This window comes from Arachis hypogaea, chromosome 5, assembly GCF_003086295.3.
Source record: "Arachis hypogaea cultivar Tifrunner chromosome 5, arahy.Tifrunner.gnm2.J5K5, whole genome shotgun sequence".
In the NCBI taxonomy this organism is placed as follows: Eukaryota; Viridiplantae; Streptophyta; class Magnoliopsida; order Fabales; family Fabaceae; genus Arachis; species Arachis hypogaea.
In genome coordinates this window covers 104,512,681-104,522,280 of record NC_092040.1, presented here as the reverse complement: position 1 = coordinate 104,522,280, position 9,600 = coordinate 104,512,681, and the positions used below count along the sequence as shown (strand labels likewise).

General features: G+C 30.4%; 1 pseudogene; it reads right to left on the bottom strand.

The window, feature by feature from the left end:
• Positions 1 to 349: 349 nt before the first annotated feature.
• Positions 350 to 9,254, bottom strand: LOC112802429 (probable cyclic nucleotide-gated ion channel 20, chloroplastic; annotated as a pseudogene).
• Between the last annotated feature and the right edge of the window lie 346 nt (positions 9,255 to 9,600).

Genomic DNA, 9,600 nt, shown 5'->3' with positions numbered 1-9,600 from the left:
ACCTATTAGAAAAAAGTTACATTCTACACCATAGAATTCACCTTCTATTTATCATCATTAACGCGTATACGTAATCACACAACCCACTGCAAACGCTGTCTGCGCGTAGTTTCACAGCCATGACACGCGTCATCCACTGCACTATTCTACGGAGTTCCTCACCTGCAGGAAAAACTCGCCTTCATCACGTTAGCACTGGCCTCCTCTTAACTTTTATCCGTATAATTTGTGTATTTTATATTTCTTACACTGTACAATACGAGCTATAGTCAAACTTTTCGTGAAGCACACATTGAGTATTGCTGTATTGGGAAATCTTCTAGGCATGCTAAACTTAAACAAGATACATTAACTATGAAGGGATGTACTTCCACATTTTCACATGAGTACAAAATAATTAGATAATATATATGCACCTATTATTAGTGCATCAATAACGATGCCTTTCTTGTGGGAAAAAGCAAAGCCCAAGGACGCGTTAAATTATAAGCAAAGCAAGAAGTTATGTGGAAGTAATTAGTTATTATTTAAGAAAAAATTGTAGTTGTAAAGAAGCTAGTGAATCCAAGAGTTGAAGCAACCTATGATGGCTTAGATGTTTGATTAGATTGTTTGGCTATCCGAACGACTCAGACGTTTCTTCCTGTATCTCCAGGCAACCTGAATTCGTGTTGCTGCAAGTGATCTCCAATAAGGTGATTCATACCTAAAACAACACAATTATCAAATGTTTACGAGAGTCATGAATTTGACAACATAAGCATTATAGTAAAATTGAATACTTTTCAAATATTACATTCTAAAATAACTTTTCAAAAACTTATCCACAAAAAGAGATAAATAAATATATATTTTTATTATTATTTCTCATGTACAATTTTTTTGGGTTTTGTATGAATTTTAGGTAAAATTTTTTCATATGTTTTTTTAAAATTTTAATACTATATTATGAAATTATGTGTCTAGAAACTTAAACTAATAAAAAAATACGCATAAATGGATTAAGATTTTCTAAAGCGAGAAAATTGGTAAAATGATAAAGTAAAGAATTAATCACTCTTAAATTAATATAGTAGGACACACATTTAATAGAAATTACAAAATCAATCGTGATTAACTTCTCATTTTATCACTTTACAAACTTTCTTATATCAGAGGATCTAAATTCTACATAAATAACTATATTTCTATTTTCTAACATATTATATACGTGAATACGTCACACAAAAAGATCATGCATTAATTTGTCATAAACTAAAAATGCAGGTGCTCATGGCAAAATGGAAAATTCATTTACATTAAGGACAATTAATCAGAAATTTGTTAAGAATGAGACCTTAGAGCTCCTTGAACATGTGGACTCCTCAAGAATCTTGTGAAATAGATCGTGACTTCTTCAAGATCAGCCGCTCGGAGTGAAAATACCTCCACATTTGTTAAGCACTTCACTGTCCTGTTGCTAAGCAACCTCTGTCCTGGAAGTCTTACTTTCTTACCATCTGCAAATAAAAAATAAAAATAATAAATTATTAATGAACATTGCAGTAAGTGCTTTTGATCTTAGGCATGTTCTCTTGTCTTTGAATCAAGTGTTACTATACCTGTTCTCACCAAAGAATGTTCAAGATACCATGTCAAAAGTTCTTCACCACAAGCATCCCCTTCAGCTAAGGGAACTACGATTCCATCGACTCCAACGCTCTCTAATTTTCCGCGAACAACAAACACCATTTTCCCTATAATGCCACCATGATTCAAAATTCTACTTCCTTTGATGTATGTCTTATGTCTTATTCTCTCACAAATAGCATCTAAGATTGGCTCATCCATCAAGGCAAAAATTCGGACCTGCATAAAAGCAGAACTTTAAGGGTTGCCTAACATGAATAAATCTTTGCTTCAAAATGGTTTTTCACAGTCAAATTTTATGAGCAGAGATTTAAGGAAAGCAGAATTTCATTTGGCAGCAGCTGAGATTTTGAAGTTCACCTAGAATCTAAACTGTATAATCATAATTTATTATCTGCTCAAATTATAAGCACAATCATATTCTAGTAGCGCCTACTTTCTTGATAAATTTGAAGAGATGACGCCTTATGTCTCTCTGAAGATCTTCTGGCAAATTTTCCATAAGTATTTCTTCATTCACTCCCCTTGTTGCAGCCCAATTATACCGTTCGGCCTGGCGCACTCTCCTGAATGATGAAACAACAAGAAGAATTAATCTATAAATAATGCTGTGCAAAATTTAGAAATTTAGTGTAACAAATGGACCCTAATTGATAGAAAATGCCATACTTTTTTAGATCTTCTGGCAAGTGACGATGGCTCATCCATCGCTCAACATCACGGCCTCTAAGTTGCATTTCAAGCTTTCTGTAAGCAAGATTGAAGAATATATATCATGAACTTTTGAACTTAAAGGCAAATTAAAAGTTAAAACTTTCAGCATAAGAAGGCTTTGTGCCATTACATCTACTCAACAGTCTGCGTCATTTCTAAACTTCAACATGGAAAAGAATTTAACATCAGCAACAACAAAGCCTTATTCCACTATGGGGTCGGCATGAAATTAGAATTTAACAAAAGTAAATAAATACTACCTCCGACCAAGAGACTGAAGAAATTTCTGTATATTTCCAATGAGAAGCGCGAAAAGCAAGAGTCCTAATCCTATGATTGCCATTGTGTAACTACTTCCCACACAAAATAACTTGGGATTAGACTACTGCCGAGAGAACTTATTTGCTGTAATGAAGATCACAAAGGAATAAATGTTGAGAGTTATCAAAACCATTTCGTGTGCTTTCATTAACCAACTTTACAATCTAAGTTAGTGTTGATTGGCACTCGAATATTCAGGGCTCTATGACAAGTGTTCAGAAGTTCAAATATACTCTTTGACATTCTTCTAGTTCAATTTATACTTTGTATATGATTACAATCCAAAGAGCTTAGTAATAATTCATAGTAAAGAAATTGGAACTAGCGGCAGGAGATAAGAGACTTCTAATTTTATTGCATAGCAGGAATTAAGCAGATATGTAATTAGTAGAATAGAACTTGTTAATTTAGTTAGTTATGAAAGGTAAGAAAGGGATTTTGAGTCCAACCAAAAATGTAAATGATGGTAACTTGTACACGAAGGTAACAATAATAAGCACATCTCAATCTTCATATCTTTTAACTAATGCAAGAAAAAGAAATGAAATGATGAAATTCTTACCTGGAAACCCCAAAACAAAGCATACAAATATTTGTTGACAAGGTCAGTTTCTGTTGTAAGTGGTACAGCATTGGCATAGATCCCATAACTAAAGCCATTAGAAGCCTTAGAAGAGGGATTTAAACAAGCAATGGCCTCAACATTGTTGATCCAACCAGCAGATGTTTTGCCAGATTGATCGTCTAAAGTACGACCATGTCCACAATCAATGACTTTCATGCATTCATCAATATCAGAATTATGACATGCATCTCGCAAACATTGATTAACCCTCTGGAAGAAAGAAGAGGGAAAGATAATAAAGTAAAAAAAAGGTGAGTAACTAAATTAAATTCTTAAGAAGGAAGTTTCTATTGTTATTTTTACTTACCTGCACACCAAAGAGGTACCAGCAAGAGCCAACAACATGGCTAGACAGCATAAAAATGAGAAGATTTATGATGAAATTTGTCCATGCTGACTCAAATATGAATCCTGATGGAGATTGGCCGATTAGCAACGGAAGAAACCTGAATAACCTGGGAATATACTGCACAAGAACTGCCGCGCGAAGAATATTCTTAGCATAATTCGCTCCTGATGACATCCCCAAATTCCTTGGAAGCACAAACACTATCATTATCTGCACATATTTCACTACACATAATGAAACATTGGCACTCTGAGCTTCAACATCATAAAACACAGTTCATGAAGATAGGACTAGGAACAAATCAATGACAAACCATTACATTCTTCAGGTTAACTCTGTCACAGCATGAAAGTTAACAGAAATGAAAAGAGTGAATAGAATTTGAGTTTAATCTTTATTAGATTTGGTTATTCACATATGACTAATTCTTAGGATATTGATTCTCAATTCTCCTATTATCTATTTAATTCCACTGTGTTGGACCAATTAGATACATGCTTCAGACAAATAAAAGGTGTTGCATGCAAGAGTTTCTGAGAGTCTCACATTATTTACGTGCATGCATGCAGCATTTTAAGATTTTAATTTTATGCTATCCTATTATGTCAGAAGACAGTAAAAACGAAAATTCATCTGTGACAATAAATGGGACAGAATTTAGAAGTGTAACCCATTAATGCAGAGTTTAAAAGGCTTGTATAGCACGTAATATGATAATAGAATTTTTGAAATTTGATGGAAGGAAAAATTTTACCTGAGGAAGAGGAAGTGCAACAAATAAGTCAATGAGAAAATAGGTCCGCAAGTAATGTAGAGCAATTTTCTTTGGATGGTCAACTAAATCTCCAGCACCAACCACCCTAGACTCTGGAGAAACATAAGCCAACCTAAACTGCAAAGGATCAAGCTTGTTAAAGCTCATTTAAGCTATGAATTATGAGGGAAAAAAACTTTTAAAGGGTGTTAGTGTTACTAAGTAAATGTATACCTAGTGTCCTAAATCAGTAGTGTTCTCTATATCTTATAACTAACATGTTACAACTCTAGATATACCTGGAGAAGATTTGTTTTTTGAGAGAACTTACCTGGAGAAGGATGTTTAAGAAATATACAAAATCATTCACACTTCTAAATATAACTAGTGTTGATGCCATTTTCCCATCTATAGCAATACATTTGCAATCCTGCATAAAGTGAATAACCAAAAGATTGTTAGTGTCTCCAATAATTTTCAAGATTTTGCAATTAAATGAAAGGGCCAAGGGATCACATCATACCTTCTGCACATAGATTAGGAAGAAAAATAACGGATCCAAAAAGATTGCAAATAAACAAGAAATAGCCAGGAACTTGTTCCATTGTTGTACAAGTTTAGTGTGAGGGTTAATAATTCCAGGAGAGAATGAAGAGCAAAAGGAGAAGAGTCTTCTTGCGTAACACTTGGCATCCCCATAGAGAGCACCTTGTAACTGTCAAAGTTCAGAATATGAAAAGAACTATGCTTGAATATGCAAAATTCTGCATATAAAGGAGATTAAATAGCTCATAATATTATCAAGTATAATGATGCAGAAAAATTTGTTATATTATCTATATTATTACTCAACTTTATAGATAAAACAACGATGGGAGCAATTTTAATATTAAAAGTAACAAAGGAACTTAAGAGGGTCAAGATACTAGCATCTTGCAATTTACCTAAAGTTAAAGGTATGAAGACTCTATAAGGGACATTTGGTAATTCCTTACACTATTGTGAAGTTAGTTAAGTACTTTCCGTTAGTACTTGTAAGTTTCAAGTTCCAAAAGTCCTTGTAATTTTCAAATATAGAAAAATGGTCCATATTTGCTCCTGTAGTTTCACTTAGAAATTGGAATAAATTTTAGCTATTATTGTTAAGGATCAGTTTGCAATATTGAAAATAAAGTTACTTATTGGAACCATAACCACTAAATGAGATGAGTTATTTCTAATGGAGTTATACTGTCAATGTTATGTGAAATCACAATTATTTGAAATACGTTTGCAATCTTCTCTTTTGTCTGTTTCAAAACTGTTTTTTCATCCAACCTATCATCAAACCTCTTTAACAATAGCAAGAAATTTGAAAGATCTTTCACTGCTTAAAGTGCAGCAGAATCATACACAATTTTGAATTATTTACACGGACCCAGAAAATTTTTATAATGAAGACAAAAATACACTAAAATAAATTTTGTTAAACATCAATATATTTATAATTTGAAAGACACAAAATAATATTTATAATTTGAAACTAAAATTATATTATATATATATATATACACATTAAAAAACTAATAATTTTATTTATATTTATAATAATTATGTATAAAAGTTAAAATAAAGAATATGAATTAGAATTCAATTAAAAAGTTAACTTTTTTCAATTAATTTCAATCAATTTTTTTAAATTATATTATTTATCTTAAAATTTAAACCCTCGGGTCTCTAAAATATTGAGAATTTTTATAATTAAAAAAAAATTAATGTTAGATAACTAAAAGTCAACTTCTTATAATTTTTTTTATTATTTAATATATAAATTTTTATATTTTAACCAATTTTTGAAGAAAAAAATAAAAATTATATTTACATTTAAAAAACTGAGCATCAATTTAGTAATTAATTAATTGACTATTTTAAAAAGAACATTATCACTATTTATTTTATTTTTAGTTTTGATATTAAATTAAATTTAATGCGATATATATAATTACATATTAAATTTAATAAAATATTTTTTTAATATAATTCTCAAAAAAATAATTTATAATTTAATATAGGAACAAAAATAATATAATAATAAAATCAAATACATTCATTTATATATAATTATTATTAATTTTTCATGACCCCATGGAGGCAAGTGCCTTCTCTGTTCCTAACCTAAAGTCCGTCCCTGCCAATATGATAAGTAAAGACAACTTCAAAATATAGAGGTTATCTTAAAAAAAATTGACTATGTTAGGAAGAAGTCACCTTAGCATCAAAAGCTGTTGAAGCTTTTGAATTTCTCCTATGAGAATCCTTGAAGTTAGCAGGACAAGTAGTACAATAAGGATCATCACACATTCCAAGTTCTCCGGAGTTAAGCAAGTGTTCATTCTTTCTAGCATAGTTGTTGTTCCAATGATTTTCGCCCAAGCCAGATGAACTGGAAGATTTTTCTGTGTTACTCCAAACTTTGTTTACTGTCACAACTAGACCCTGGTGCAAAAAGTTTCCAGTTCCATTGGTAGCATATATTGGACCACTCATGTTCATAAGGGGACTTGTTCTCTTACTAGTAACTGGCCAACCATGTCCCTCAAAACTAGCATGTCTCTTATGAGATACTTGTGCTTGTGTTTCTGAAAGTGCTGGTGCCTCTTCTTTCTCAAAATTAGTCATCACAAAGCATTCAATGCTAATATATCTGTACCATATCAAAATATTATTAATTAAGATTAGAGTTTACTTTTGATTCCAACAAGATGAAAGGGAAAGAATATAGAACAGAAAAGAATTAATGAAATAAGAGAAAATAGGGAGAGAATTAATCAAATCAGGGAGAATTAAGAAAATAATTAATTCCATAGAAGGAGAAATTATAAAGAGAAAATGATATTAATGCTAATTTTTTGCTTCCTTGATTAATTCTTATTATCTCTGTTTATGTGGATATCAAGCCTATTTTTACTCATTACACAAAGTGTCAAAGTTTTTTACTCTATTATGATATTATCCAATGCTGTTAGTTCTTTTAGATGACAATTAAAATAGTGAATTTGAAAGGTAATTGCTTTTGTAATATATGAAAATACCTAATTTGATGTGTGCACAACTGGATGAAATGATGAAGCGTTATGAGGAATCGCAGTTGGGTTATGATTTATGAATCAAATGTATTGAAAGGCTATGAACAAAAGAAAGGCCTGTTTGCAAATTACCTACCTGGAAAAGAAAAAGAAAGCCAAAAAAAAAACAAAATATTTTGAACTTATTCAAGTTAATCATTGAAATTATAAAGAAAGTGAACACGGTTGGTTTTGTTTGATTCTAGTTAGACTTTTGGAGACATGCAACAAAGAAATATAAAGTTTGAGAGTTAGTACTTATTAGGGAAGGTGACAACTTTAACAAATTAGAGTGAAATTCCAAATGTGATATATATAGACATGTTTGTAAAGACAATTGCATGTCACAATGTTTCGTTGATACAGAGTTGGATATTGCCTTGTTATGAACGATATCTTTTGGTTCTTTTCGATTTTTATGTTTGGAATTTAGAATTTTTTTCTTGAGTTATTTAGAATTTGAAAAAGAACCAAAAGAAAAATAATAACTCAAGAAAAGACAATGTTTCCACCAAAACAAACATATGTTTGGCATTATTCTATTAGATAGACTCTAAAAGAGATTCCAAAACATGTGCATCCAAATTCTCAAGTTTCTTTCTTAATCTTGATCTTCTTGCAAGTTGAAGTATCTCCTTCCACCTTCGAATCTTCCGACTCCGAGGATAGTCACTTAGTTGGTGTAATAGCACTTTCCAACAATTCAGATTCATCATTGGCCGCAACTTCAATGGAGAATTCAAGCAACAAATTCTATACAAAAAACCACGTTAAATTAAAGACTTCTTTCTAACCTTTGATTTTATCTCACTAATATTTTTTGAATAAAATTAAGATCTAATTTTGAGAGAACAAACAAAAAAAATATTTTTTGAACAAATACCTTAGTACCTTCTACTTTCTCCCCTTCAATGATTGAGGATATCTTTGAAATTAGAAACAAAGCACCGGTGTAGTCAATATCCTAAAATTATAATTAATTATTATTTATAAATTAGATACTACTAATGACCAAGAAAGCAAAAAATAAATTAATTTTTAATAGAAGTACATTTATATATACTCACAATTTGAATAGGGTGAGCCTCTTTGAATTTATTTATGAGATCCACATTATTAGTCATCTTCTTAACTTTATAAAAGGTGAAAAATATGAAATATCATATATTTGAACTTCAACGATGAAGAGAAAGATCTTATCAATTAGGTTGAGTAAAAGTGTAGGTATATATGATAGATCTCCTTTCTGCAAGATATTACATAATATATTAATAATAAATAATATAAAAAGTACCAATAAAAATATCTTCACTAATGCTTTTAGAAATAAATATTGGTTAGATCTTACCAATCGGAGTGGATCAAGTATCTCTACACAGCTCTCTTCCAAAACTTGTTTTGCCTCCTTGTCAAAGACTACATAACATGCATAGTCAGAATCATCAATGACACCAAGCTTTATTCGATACCTGCTTAAAAAAGAAAATAATATAAGAAAAAGTTAAATATTGACTTATTTAATATCTAATCTAATGTACATAGACTTTAATTTAAATAAATAAATAAATAACCTTGGAGTCATGGATAAAAGGATATTAGTAGAAAACTCGCGTCTTCATCGAGTCAAACCATCTCAATTGAGTATGGCAATGGAGAATTTCCGTAACTTGATAGTGTCCATAACCATATCACTCGTATACGTACACACAAATTGTCGATTGTAGGATTGATGTCAGCAATTTTGTGAATATCAGCCATCGGAATAAGTAGAGAGATTTTGGATATATATAAAGAAAGGGATTGATGTACTTTAAATTGTGGTGCTTTACATATCCCATAACTTATCCTTTTATAGTTGCATCATAACTAAATTTTTTAAAATTTAGCTGACTTTAATTTAAAATTAAAAAAATAACAAACTAAGTAAAACGACCCAAATTTAAAATTTAAAAATAACAACTTAAATAAATAATAATTTTAAAATTCTAAACTAACGTAAATATTTATTTATTGTAATATTAGTATGTAACAATCGAAGAATAATTAACGTAAATTTTTTTAAAACTCTAAATTTCTTTAAAAGAATTTATGTAGCTACAATTTA